At 45.0% G+C, this 12,866-nt stretch overlaps 1 long non-coding RNA gene across 1 annotated transcript in view; it reads left to right on the plus strand.

The window, feature by feature from the left end:
- Positions 1-3,125, plus strand: part of LOC118008171 — a 49,820-nt gene extending 46,695 nt beyond the window's left edge. Inside the window, exon 4 of the long non-coding RNA XR_004678602.1 lies at positions 2,720-3,125. This is a non-coding gene — a long non-coding RNA (uncharacterized LOC118008171). The remainder of the gene's footprint in view (positions 1-2,719) is intronic.
- The last annotated feature ends 9,741 nt before the right edge of the window (positions 3,126-12,866 follow it).

Below are 12,866 nucleotides of genomic sequence, written 5' to 3' on the forward strand. Positions count from 1 at the left end.
TCTGCCAATTCTGGTTGCCAAGGATTTGAGGAGGGCAGCATGCAGGGGACAGATGGAAATGCAAACCAGGTACCATCCAACCCAGCCGTCTATGTGAAAGGGCACAGGAGAGACAGAGGATCCATCTGGGGGCAAAGCAGCACAGCTGGGAAGAATTCCCCGAGCCCAAGAGCACCACTCCAACCACTTTTTAAGAGGTGGGAGAAGGAGAGATGAATGTGATTTGGCCGGACAGCCCGTGTCCACTCAATGTTTACTGCCCTTGGCACTCACCCTAGATGAGAGTTCTTGTTCTCTCACTGATGCTACATACAACTCTTACTAGGTTTCCAAAACGAAGTTTAACACACTCTCTGATGAAGAACTTGGGTGAGTTCCTAGGACTTTACCAGGAGTCTAGGGCTATTTGTATGTAACATCACCATATCTCTTATCAGAGAAACTTATCCTCACCTTGCCCATCCCTGGCCCATCCTCTTTGTCCTCAGGGTACCCCTGCTTGGGGCAGATGGGTATGTGTCCTCCCTGCAATCAGGGGAGCAAATCAAAAACAGAGCAGGTGAAGGGAGAGGGCTGTGTTCTGTGAGCCAAAGATGACGGTTGAGAAGGAGGAAGCCAGGGAGGTAATTCTAGGACAATGATGGTTTCAGGCTGGCAAGCAGGGGTGTGGTCATGAGAGAAATCTAGAACATGGGCTGGAGCCATGACCCTACCCAGACTTTCCACAGTGGGAGGCAAGAAAAGTCAGCATGTATGGGCCTCCCTGGCCAGCCAAGCCCCAGGCCCAGGTGTGGGCCTCTCCAGATACCTCAGCTTTCCTATCTGGGGCTTCTGGGACTTCTTTCCAGAGGTGAGAACTTGTTTAGTGTCCTTCTTAGTTCAGGAAAGTAAAGCCTGGAGTTTGGGGACCAGTCATCAATCCTTAAAGTCCTTTTTGCCACTTCTCCCCAGAGGCGTATGAGGTCTGTCATGCAAATAGGATCTTTAGGCTTCCCTCCTATTCCTAAATTCAGGATATTGGATGTACCTTGCCCCACCCAGACTTTTACTATTTGACCATTTGGCCACTTCCTTAAACTGCCAGCTAAATTTTTGATAACTATGGCATGTAATATAGGTATTGTCACTCCAATTAAGTAGTAAGGTACTTTGTGTTTAAGTATTGAGTGCTTACTATGTTCTCGACCCTTTGCTAACTGCTTTATATAGCTGATGGCATCACATCTACATAACAGCTCTATGAAGTAGGTACCATCATTTATTATCCCCACTTTTCTGGGGCGGTGAGGTGAACAGAAATGTCAATAAAGCTAGCCCAAGTTTCTGGCTCCTTGTGTGAGTTGAGCAAATCAGAACCTCTCTGTGCCTTAGTCCCCTCATCTGTAAAATGGGACGAATACCAGTTCCTACCTGATAAGACTGCTATGAGAATTAATGGCACTGTTATATTTAAAGTGCCCAGAACAGTGCCTGGCCCACACGTGTTTGTTAAATAACAAATGAACATCTAAATAGCAGAGCTGGATGTAACCCTGGTGATATGATTTCAGAGCACATATTCCTAACCACTATCCATGTTCTTGTTCATTGTGTCCTGTTCTGTTTCTTCTTAAAAGTTTGGCAGGGCTTTTGGTTTCCACTTTACAAAGACAGGGAAACTGAGCTATGGAAGTTCAGGGCTACATGTGAACTTCTCTTCTGGAGAATTCCCTGGTTACAGGTCATGTATTCTCATAGGCCAGGCACTGTTCTGAGCACTTTATACATATTAGGTCTTGTACTTCATGTACAGTCTTAGGAGGTAGGTACTGTTATCCATCCCATTTTATAGTTGAGGAAACTAAGGCACAGACCAACCTGCTGTCATATCTATCCTCTACCTGAGACCAACCAGTTCTGCTCCCAGGTCCTGGAGCAGGAGTTCTGGGCTGGAAACCCAGGGACTCAGCACAAAGATATCCTGCTGAGGGACCTACACCACCCCTGTCTCCCTTTTTCTGCCTTGGACTATGACCAAACCTTCCACTGGACCCCAGGTTTCAGCAACTGCCCTGGCCTACCATCCATGGGTACATCAGACCCTCCCAGTCTGGTCCATTTCTCAGGTGACCAGCAGTCATAGTTTGCCCAGGAATGCCCCAGTTTTCAAGCTGAAAGTCCTGTGTTATGGGAAACTTTTCAGTCCTGGGCAAACCAGGATGGTTGGTTACCCTGCACGCTGCATAAGCCGGTAGCCACTCTCTGACCCAGTGAAGCTTTGCTCTTAGTGCTTGGTAACCCATGCAGCTTCCTGTAGATCTCCAGAGAATAACCTCTCCTCTCCAAATGATCCCTCAAATTGTCTTAATTTAGCAACAGCTGTGTCACATTTTAAATCAAAAGGGTGTAAGGTATAATAGGAGATCTTATTTTCCAGATGGAGGAGCTCTCTCAGGTTTACTTTTCTAAAACACACTGATGGACCATAAGCCAGCAGTTTCCTCTCCACCCTTCACACTTGACCTACCAAGCTATTATTTTATTTTCCCTCCATGTTTTCATTCTCCCCAAACACTTCTTCTAATGATTTCCTTTCAGCCCAAAGCAAGCAGCAGAATAAAGAGACCTGGGCTTGGCATTAGGGAGACCGCATGAGTAAAAGAAAGGACGTGGGCTTTGGAGGCAGAAAGACTGGGTGTGGATCCTGTCTCTGACATGTCATTTTATGTCTTTGTGCAAGTTACTTGATCCCCCTGAATATCGTCTGTAAAAGGATCACATGAGAAGATCAGTGATGACGTCTGCAGAGTGACTCGCAAGGAGTGGGATGATGGACGCTGAATGGCTGATGGAAGATGCCACAGCTCAAGACTGGAGCCCCCCATGGACTGGCAGAATCCTGGTCCTAAATCCGAGTTGAGGCACCCAGAGATGCTGCTGGACGACTGATACGTGCCTGATGTGGTCTCTTCGCCAGCTTCTTTTTACCTTCAATGGCAATTCCCTAGGGAAGCCATATTACAAAGTCTCAGGATCCTGTACTCCTTCTTCATACTGCTTTTCACAATCTGAATTCAAAATTTAATTTCTGTCTTCCTCACCTGACCACAAAGTCCCTAAAGGCAGGGACCATGTCCGTCTTGTTCACTGTTGTATATTCAGCAGCCAAATCAGTGCCCGGCACACAGTGGGCGTTCAACAAATGCGTGTTGCATGAAATGAAGGAATGAATCAAATGACCATCAAAGGTACTGGGGGAAGACCGAATTCTGTAAGGAGGGTTAGGCAGCAATGCGCCACTAGATGGCGCTGTTACCCTGCTGTGAACTATCCGGCAGGCTTTCTCACACCAAGTATGGGTGGCAGCCTCAATTTCCATTTTGAATTGAAGCGATTATGCTGGATTATAACATCTGTCTTTTTTTTTCAAAGATTTTATTTTAATTATTTGACAGAGAGAGACAGACACAGCGAGAGAGGGAACACAAGCAGGAGGAGCGGGGGAGGGAGAAGCAGACCTTAAGCAGGGAGCCTGACGCAGGGCTCGATCCCAGGACTCTGGGATCATGACCTGAGCCGAAGGCAGACGCTCAATGACTGAGCTACCCAGGCGCCCCTATAAACATCTGTCTTTTATTGAGCATCACAGCAGGCAATTTTACAATACATTTTCTACAATTCTGACAATAACCACAAGATAGAGTATCTCATTTTACCGATGAAGAAATAAATCCCCAGTAATTTTAAGTAACTTTTCTAAAGATGCACAGCTGAAGGCCCTGATGTGTTTGGCCTCCAAGCCTGTGTTCTTTTCAGTTTACCCCACGGCTTCCCCTCCAGCAGTCTGATGTAACCAATGAACAGCCTTCCCACTGTGATAGGTACCCACCCTTCCCCCCTTTTGTCCTCACAGCGGGTGGTTTTGTCACATGTCCAATCACTATCCACACAGCCTTTGCTTTCTAAAAGGTCAGCTTACTGGGCGGGGAGATGACAGGCAGAACAGACTCAATGTTTCTGAGACCAGAGGTTTAAGTCTTGAGCTCATGGATGGGTTAGGTGTAGTGTTCTGAGGAAGGAGGAAATAACCTTCAATTTATCAATCAGTCATCAATAGTTCTTCATTCAGCATCTGTGTTGCACACACAGGGTTACGATCTGGTTGGGCATCTAAGACATGCATGTATGGGACGTAATACACTGCCTTACGCAGGTGCCTTGTGGAGATACATGCAGTAAGAACGCTAGGCATTCAGAGGCCAGAAGGATTCCTGTGACTGGGGCGGTCACAGATCTCAAAGTCACGCTTGACCTTCACAGGAAATGCATTTTGGGAGATAGGGGGCAAGTAAACTGGTCTCTCGCTACAAAAGGTGTAGACCAAGGACCAGCGGGTTTGACACCACCTGAGAGCTTGTTAGAAACGCAGAATCTCTGGTCTGGCTTCAGATCTCATGAACCAGAATCTGCATTTTAACAGGCTCCCCAGATGATTCGCACACATTAAAGACTTTGGGGGACCAAGTATTTGTATTTATATGTCCCTTTAAAATGAAGTAATACTCTAAAACACTCTTTAATTTCACTGTTTAGTTTTAATTTTGAACTTTGCTTTTCTCCTACAAGAATGGTACTAAATATTCTTAAACTTCTGCCATTCCTCTCTACAAGAACCTATGGAGATTCCTACTAGCTAAATTTTCTGGGCCCTGGCGATTTACTAACTGGAAGGAAAGTTCTTATCCAAAGCACTTTTCCAAGTATTTGTGCAATGAGAATTGCTCAAGAAACTAGGCTTTGAAAAATCCTAAAGGGTATTTTTTGAATCAAATCACTAAAGGAAGTTTACTTTATGTTCAATGCAATTTTGGTACATTCTAGTTCTTTGCAGATGGTTAACCTGTGTATGGCATATGATGAAACCATAATACTGGATCAAGTCTCATCAGGTCACTCCCTACCCCCTTCCACCTATCATTCTGGGTAAATGAAAGTTGTCAGAACGTAGAATCCGTGATAACTGTGATGAAGTCAGACACTCAGACACTAGCATATTGACAATACTTGATTTACCATCTCAATAAGAAGTGATGATGCCCCGTGTCTAATTGTGGCCCTATTTCTCTTCTTCACTTGTGGAAGTTGGGTGAGTCCATTCAGAAAGGCAGCCTGGTATATAGAAAAGAGCACGAGACAGCCAGGTGAGACCACATGGGCTCTGGTCTGACATACATGAGCTGTGTAGTGTCACCTCTCTAGGTCTCTCTTCCCCATCTATCCCCTGGGAGGTGGAACAAGGTAATTGCTAAGATTCCTTCCTGGTTTAGCATTATATGAGCCTACTTAACTAGGATTTCGGGCATGGGTAGTTAGTTATTCATTAGACTCAGATTATATACCCCCAAATAGAAATGGCCCATGCTGTCCTTACTTACAGATATAAAAGTTGAGAAGGCTGGTTACCATAGCAATTCACCTTCACGGAGTCATTTCATAAGTTCGATTCTGTAAAGTGACAATATTATGTACTGGCACCTGCAAACTCCCTAATGTTTCCCTTGCTTCCATTCTTGCTCCGGGCTTCGGTGCCAAGAGTTGTCCTTATCTGGAGAAGCAATCAGAGTTCTCAAGCTGCCTTTCGGTCTGCTAGAACAGAAGGTGCTGACAGGGTGGGAGGAAAGGCAGGCCTCCTTTCAGTTTACTAATTCTGCAGCCGCCCTTCACAAACGCCAGCAAATATTTTGCGATGTTGCAAGGTGTTACGAGAAGTGAAAAGCAAGCTGTGATTCAGCTGGTATGAAGACTTCGCAAATAAAAAGGAGTGATCTGTTTTGCAGCAAACTATTATTTCTGCCAGAGCCCACAGACTGGAATACTAAAAGAGGTATTTCTGCAAGACACTGCCATCATACATAGTGGGTTTTCCAAATAAGACCAATTTCAAATTCATTGGCTCAGCAGGCCCCCACCTGTGGCCCTCAGACCCCTGGGAGCTGTGGGATTACCTCAAGGGGTGTGCATGTTCTTTCTGTAGACTGAATGAAAATATGCTCATCCACATGGATTGTGTCTCAAATATGCGTCAATGTTGTAATGAATAAAAGAAATTAACTTACAATGTTACTAAATATATATTAGCCTTTTGTTATGTAGTTTCTTAATCAACTGATGCTAAAATTAGCGTTAGTTTCATGTTTAAGAAAAAATTTTTTCTTGGTGTTGAAATACAGCCTCATACTTGTCAGATCACTTGACTTGATCCTGGTTCAGAGAATATGGACACCTTACCGGTAGGAGAGACCCTTTCCTCCGGTTATTGGCTTCAGTCTCAGGACATATGTGGATAATATATTCACAATTTGGTTTCTAAAACCTGAGAACCTGTTAGGAAGCCATTTAAATGGTTAGTTGAGCACTGCTCCTCTCTGAGAAATGTCATCTGAGAATATAAGCTATAAGCAGTGGGTACATTTCTTAGACCACAAATTTATAATAAGAAATATAAGCTAATTTTTATTTCTAGCTGCCATCTCTCTGCATTATCAGAAACTTAATCTGAGTGAGCGTGTAGATTTTCATCTCTTCTTTTCCTGGGATTGTGTCTAGTTTCTGGGAGGGCCTTATGAGGTGCCATGGTATGCAGTGGTGTTGGTGGGGAGGCAGTGGAGGGAGTAAGGAACCTGGTCCCCATGTCATCCTTCCACACCAGTATCTATTGAACCATACTGTTTCGGGACCTCTTCAGGTCCGAGAGCACCGTCCGTTTCTCCAGCATCCTCTTGGGCACAAGGAGACGTGCTTCCACGTGGCCTTGAAGTCTCTGCAAGCTTGCGAAGGGGCCCTTCAGTGGGGACCCACCATGTACCTTTTCTTTTCTGGTCTTTTTTTTTTTTTTTTTTAAAGATTTTATTTATTTGCCAGAGAAAGAAAGAGCACAAGCAAGGGGAGCATCAGACAGAGGGAGAAGCAAGCTCCCCACTGAGCAAGGAGCCCGATGCAGGACTCGATCCCAGGACCCTGGGATCATGACCTGAGCCAAAGGCAGAGGCTTAACTGACTGAACCACCCAGGAGTCCCATCTTTTCTGAAGTCTTGCAACCTTCCTGAGGCTCTGCTGAGGATACAAGGAACATGTCTTCTCTATTCCCAGACCCCATAAAAAATTCTGGGATTGCACCACCTTCCCTAGGTGAGCCTGTGGAGTAACACACAGGACCCAGCGTTGACGTCTTTGCTCTTGGTATTTGCCCAGGAATTTACTTCATCCCCCTCCAGGCACAGGGAACTCTTTTCTATCCTCGTTAGCTTTTCCTCCAAATATTTTGTCTATGCTGCTAGGTTTTTTCTTCTTCTTTCTCCTAAGGGCAGTTTCTGGAACCAAAACCCAGGAAGACACTCTTCTTTCTCTGCCTCTTGCTGTCACATCCCTCCTCTGAGATAAGAACCTTGAACTAGGCCAGCGGCCTGAATGAGGGGAAGGGAGGAGGAGAGTAAATACAGGGGAAAGGGATCCACTGATACTATGCTGCCACATAAATAAATTAATATAGCTTTCATGGGTCCAGGGCCTGCAAGAGAGGAAGTCAGCCCTAAATGAAATCAGATACTGAGCAAAAAGTGAACTTTGATAGAATAATTAAAATAAGACCTCCAGCACCAGAGCAGTTTTTCTATAGGCTCTTCACATCTTCTGCAGTGTGGCATCCAGAGCTAAGTGACTTTTAGACATGATACTGAAATATAAAGGGATCTTCTTTAAGGATGGGGTGAACGATGAGCGCCACAGTGGCACCAGTCCAACCGGGGTGTTGGGAGAGGAAGGGTAGGCTGGGAAGAAAGGGGCAGCAACATCACACCTTGAGGCTCTCTCACTCATGCCCTTTCTAGAACTTTCCTGCCTCTGGAGCTGTTGGTAAGGCAGTTGTCTCTAACTCCGGTGCTCCTGCTCCAAGCAGATCTGAAGTCCCTTCGTTCACTCAAAACCATTGACTTCCTACGCTGAGCTGCATGCGGGGGAACAAGTAATCCTATTTTAGTCTTGGTGAATTTATCTAAGTCTCTTATTGAACAGAAAAGACATGGCCTCTGGACTTAAGGATCTCATGGTTTAGTTGGGGGAGGGAGTTGCCCAGGGAAAGACAAGCAAAGGGGCGGTCTCTTGCTGAGGTGTCAGAGAAGGCATCTGAGTAGGGCAGGAAGGTAGAACTTGAGAGGAACCCCAGGGCTCTGGGGGCAGGTGCCGCTTACACGGGAGGAGGCCTGGGGAGCCCTGCTAGTCTGGCTCAGACACAGCCCCAAATTTCCAGAAGCAGTGATGGCTATACATTTCAAATTTGGTAATTATGAACACACATTTTTTCTCATTCAAAAGAGCTAACTGCTGCCTGACTAGGTAGGAAGATTCTATTTCCCTGTTTCTCAACTCGCACTGTTTGAATCAGGAGTCTAGGGGAGGAACACGGGGGTGGAGGTTCCTTCACAAAGCAAAAGCCACAAACGCTCTCCCCCTCTCCTCTCGGAGAGAGAGTGGCAGCTGACTCTAAAGATCCTATATTGCAGGCAAAAAAGAGTTTGTTGGCAAACCATGTAGGAGGCACCAGAGTGATAAATCAGAGCTTTTGCAGCAATGTATTTTTATCACCGCTTGGCTAAAGCTCACTTGTTCCAAGTGGGCTGATTAGCTAAGTATGCTCCTCTGAGTATGGAGTGAGCTCCTTGAAAATACAGGCTTGTTGCAAATGATTCATAAAGATATCAGGTTAATATTCATTTTATAAAAGAAGGATAGTGTAAGAAGGTAGGAGGCTCTTTGGCCCACTAACTCATGAAATAGGATTCTGTTTCTCCAGCTGTGAAGAGTGAAAATTAATATCCCATTTGAGGAAACTCAACCACATCATCTAAAGGCTAACTCCATGTTATGGTAACAAATGAAAAGCCTGCATTTGGAGAAAGGCCCTGACATTCCAGATCACACAGGAAATAATTATATAGTATTATTTTTGAGTGCATGTAGCAAGAAAATATAATCCTTGAGTAAATAACCAGAACAGGTTGAAGATGTGTGTGTGTGTGTGTGTTAAACTATAAACAACGATCTAGATCAAATTACTTAATTGTTTAGTTCATAAATGTATAGTAATGTGTGCTTTTGCTTATGCCAATAAGATAATCTTTAGAGATGTCTGAGTGACTTCTGGCCTGAAATTTAGTCCACAAAGTGATTATGGAATTAAGGAACAATAGAAATGGCTTGGGAAAGCATGGTCTGATTACTGTGTGGCCACTAATCTTTTACATCAACCTGAAGTTTTTTGTTTTTTTTTTTTAATTTTATTTATTTATTTGACAGAGAGACACAGCGAGAGAGGGAACACAAGCAGGGGGAGTGAGAGAGGGAGAAGCAGGCTTCCTTCCGAGCAGGGAGCCCGATGGGGTCTCGATCCCAGGACCCTGGGACCATGACCTGAGCCAAAGGCAGACGCTTAACGACTGAGCCACCCAGGCGACCCCAACCTGAGGTTTTTAAGAAAAACGCAGATCATTTCTAGAGCTATCTAGAACAGGGGTCAGCAGACTCTTTCTAAAAGGGACAGACAGTAAATATTTTAGGCTTGCCACTCTGCCATTGTGCACAGAAGCGACCACAGACAACGTGTTAATGAACGGCTCTGGCTGGGTTCCAATAAAACTTTCTATATAAAAATAGGTGACCGGCCGGAGGGCCAGGTTTGCTGACCTTTCAGCTCGAACAACCGCAGAGATGTCGAAAAACTGAGTTCATTTGGGAAAGCTAGGAGTTCCGTGGAGCCCCACAGCAGACCGATTCCTGTGGGGATATGGGGTGAGGCCGGCCAGCTGTGCCCCTTACCGATAAACACTACGTAAGGAGGCCCGGAGGAGGACTGCCTGGTGCTGTCAGAAAGGCCGGCTGACTGGTAGGCAGCCGCCGGGTGCTGGATTCAGGAAGAGCTGCTCGTCTGTGCACCCACTACGTACACAGATGGGGCACGCGCACTCGGCCAATCCCACAGTCTTCACACTTTACCCCCCACGGCGGCTCTGTGAGGTAGCAAGGGGGTTCTGGAGCTGACCACACCTTCAGAAGGTAAGGTTAGACCCCAAAGAGTTCCAGCTTCCCTTCCAATTCGGAGTCATTAAGACAATTGTTTCATTTGGGCAGGTCAGTTCTCCTGCCATACTCCTCGTTGCTGCTGAACGAATATCACCGTGTAACCACTCTGTCCCCGACCCGGCCTCTGTCACAGCTGGTGGCTCGGGTATGGGCAATTTGTGCCCTGGCTTGAAAGGTGGAGCTGGCTCCTGACTCTCTTCCATACCTTCGAATGGAGACCAGAGGGAAGATGCCCTTGGTGGCAGGGATGTAGCCAGAAAGATTATATGGGGCTCAGGGGCTGGAAGGGCCCCATGTGGGCCTTGCACAGGAAAGAGAAAGGGTTTCAGCTTCTTTCAAGGTCCGTGACCCACAAGGCCTGTCTGTTCATCAGGAATCCTATCCCAGTGAGGCCACTCTGTGGATTTATAATCGCCTCCCTTTCCCTTTTCTTGAGTTGCATTCATTGGATCTATTCTCAGTAACTAAATCACACGGTGCTCTAGGAGGCACGTTTCCTGCCACAACTAAAGCTGTATGTAACACATTTTAGTTCTGCCATCCATGAATGTAAGAGTCTGTGGGTTCCACTGTGATCTATTTAACCTCTATACCAGCTGCCAGTAACAGATACAATCAAATTCTCCTTATCAACGACTTTTTAATCTGTCCTTTCCATTCCCATCCCTCCACTGTGGCCTTGTACTTATCACTCTTATCTGGATTTCAGCCCCAGTCTCCTAGAAAGCTCCTTTGCCTCTACTCATTCCATATTCTTGTCTATCTGTTGTCAGAGCTGTTAGATTAATTTTTACAAACCTACTTTCATCAATCACGTCTCAGATGAAAAGTTTAAAGGTGAAAAGTTCCTTACTGCCTTCTGGATTCGGTCTAATCGCTTCAAACCAGTATTTTAGGCTTCCTAATCTGGCCCCACTTTATTTATTATATTCATATCTCTCATACCCTTCAATATAAACTTCAATTTCAGCCAGGTCAATCTCCCACATCCTCCGTCAATCTCACTCTTCATTCCCACTTCTATGACTTTGCTTATTTTTGTCCCCACCACTTCTCCTATTCATTAGAATATCTCCTCCCTGTATCAAAATCTAATTATATTATCTCTAACAAATAGAAATCTAATATTATCTGTAAGAGAAGGGAAGGGGTGGGAAGGAAATGAGGCTGCATCTGTCCCCTTCTACCTGATAGCCATATTCCAAAGTAATAGTTAACGTCTGGTGACCATTAGAAACATGACAAAACTATCAGAAGTATGTGAAATTGAAGCTTCCAGATAAGGACGACAGAATGAAATACTCATCTAATTTTTATCATTTTCAACCTCCCTATGTAAAACTACATTAACAGTATTTGGGGGGGGTGGCATAAACCCCAAGGATAAAGAGTGAAAGATGATACCAAAGGAACTAAATTTTAGAGGGTAGAAAGCAGACAGATGGTAATGGACTTGGCAGACTTGAAAGACCAAACTGTCAACTGACATTAAATAAAGATAAAAACAAATTCAATATGCACTCCAGAATCCTCAAAAGACTCAAGGATCAATGGCACCTGTGAAAGGGCGTGAATTGGGATGTTAAATTAAGGAAGACTGGTTGAATGGAGGCTGAGGATCAGGACGAGTCTCAGACCTCCCCTTCCCCCATTCCATATCACTAGCTGATTGCTCCTCCCACGTGCTGGCCAAAGTCTGGAGGTTTAGGTTCCAGAGATGGGAAAACAGATGGTTTCTAAATGAAGGAACACCAGTCACAGCTGAGGGTGGGTGTGAAGTGTTTCAAACAGGAGAGTATTGAAGGCTCCCTGCTCTCTTCCTCCACTTTATCCTTCAGGCCAAAGAAATTGAATGAAAAGGACAATTCTGTGGAGAATATGACCATCTCAAGAAGACTGACTTTAAGAGCCCCCTCTCGAACAACCTAGATAGGTCATCCTACGTTAGTGATTCTCAACTAGAGACATATGGCAATGTCTGAAAATAGTTCTGAGTGTCACAAACCTGGTGGCAGGGGTGCTATCGGCATCTCGTGGGTAGAGGCCAGGGATGCTGCTTAGTACCCTACAATGCACAATAAAGCCTCCCACAACAGAGAATTAGCCAGTGCAAAATGTCAGTGGTGTCACTGTTGATAAGCTCTGCCCTACATGAAATTCATGGGCAACTTGCCCATCAACACAAGCAACGTTTCCAAAGTCTCCTACTCTATTACAAGAGCAGAAAACAAAAACAATGCCCAGACAACTGAGGAAGACTTCTAACAAGGAAGACGGGGATGTAAACAAACAGATAAAAGCAACTGGAAAAAGGGGCGCCTGGGTGGCTCAGCGGGTTGTGTCTGACTCTTGATCTCAGCTCAGCCCTTGATGTCAGGGTTGTGAGTTCAAGCCCCTCCTCACTGGGGCCCGGCGTGGAGCCTACTTAAAACAAAGAGAAAAAGCAACTGGAAAAAGGGACTCTGTAGGAACAAGAAAACTCTAAAAAACTGTATTTGATTTCCACTTATGACAATGATTAGTCGGGACCAGATTTGCCTTCCTGCTCTAAACAACTAGAAAACTGGACAAGATTTAGAAAGCTGTTTTCCAATACTGGATAACAGGCAACTCAGGACTTCCTTTCACATCTAAGTTCTGGATTTGACTTTTTTTTTAATTAAGTTTTTTATTTTAATTCGAGTATAGTTAACAGTGTTCTATTAGTTTCAGATGTGCAATAAATATAGTGATTCAACAATTCTATACATTA

The sequence above is a fragment of the Mirounga leonina genome, unplaced genomic scaffold (genome assembly GCF_011800145.1).
Source record: "Mirounga leonina isolate KUSES-001 unplaced genomic scaffold, KU_Mleo_1.0 Mir_125, whole genome shotgun sequence".
NCBI lineage: Eukaryota > Metazoa > Chordata > Mammalia > Carnivora > Phocidae > Mirounga > Mirounga leonina.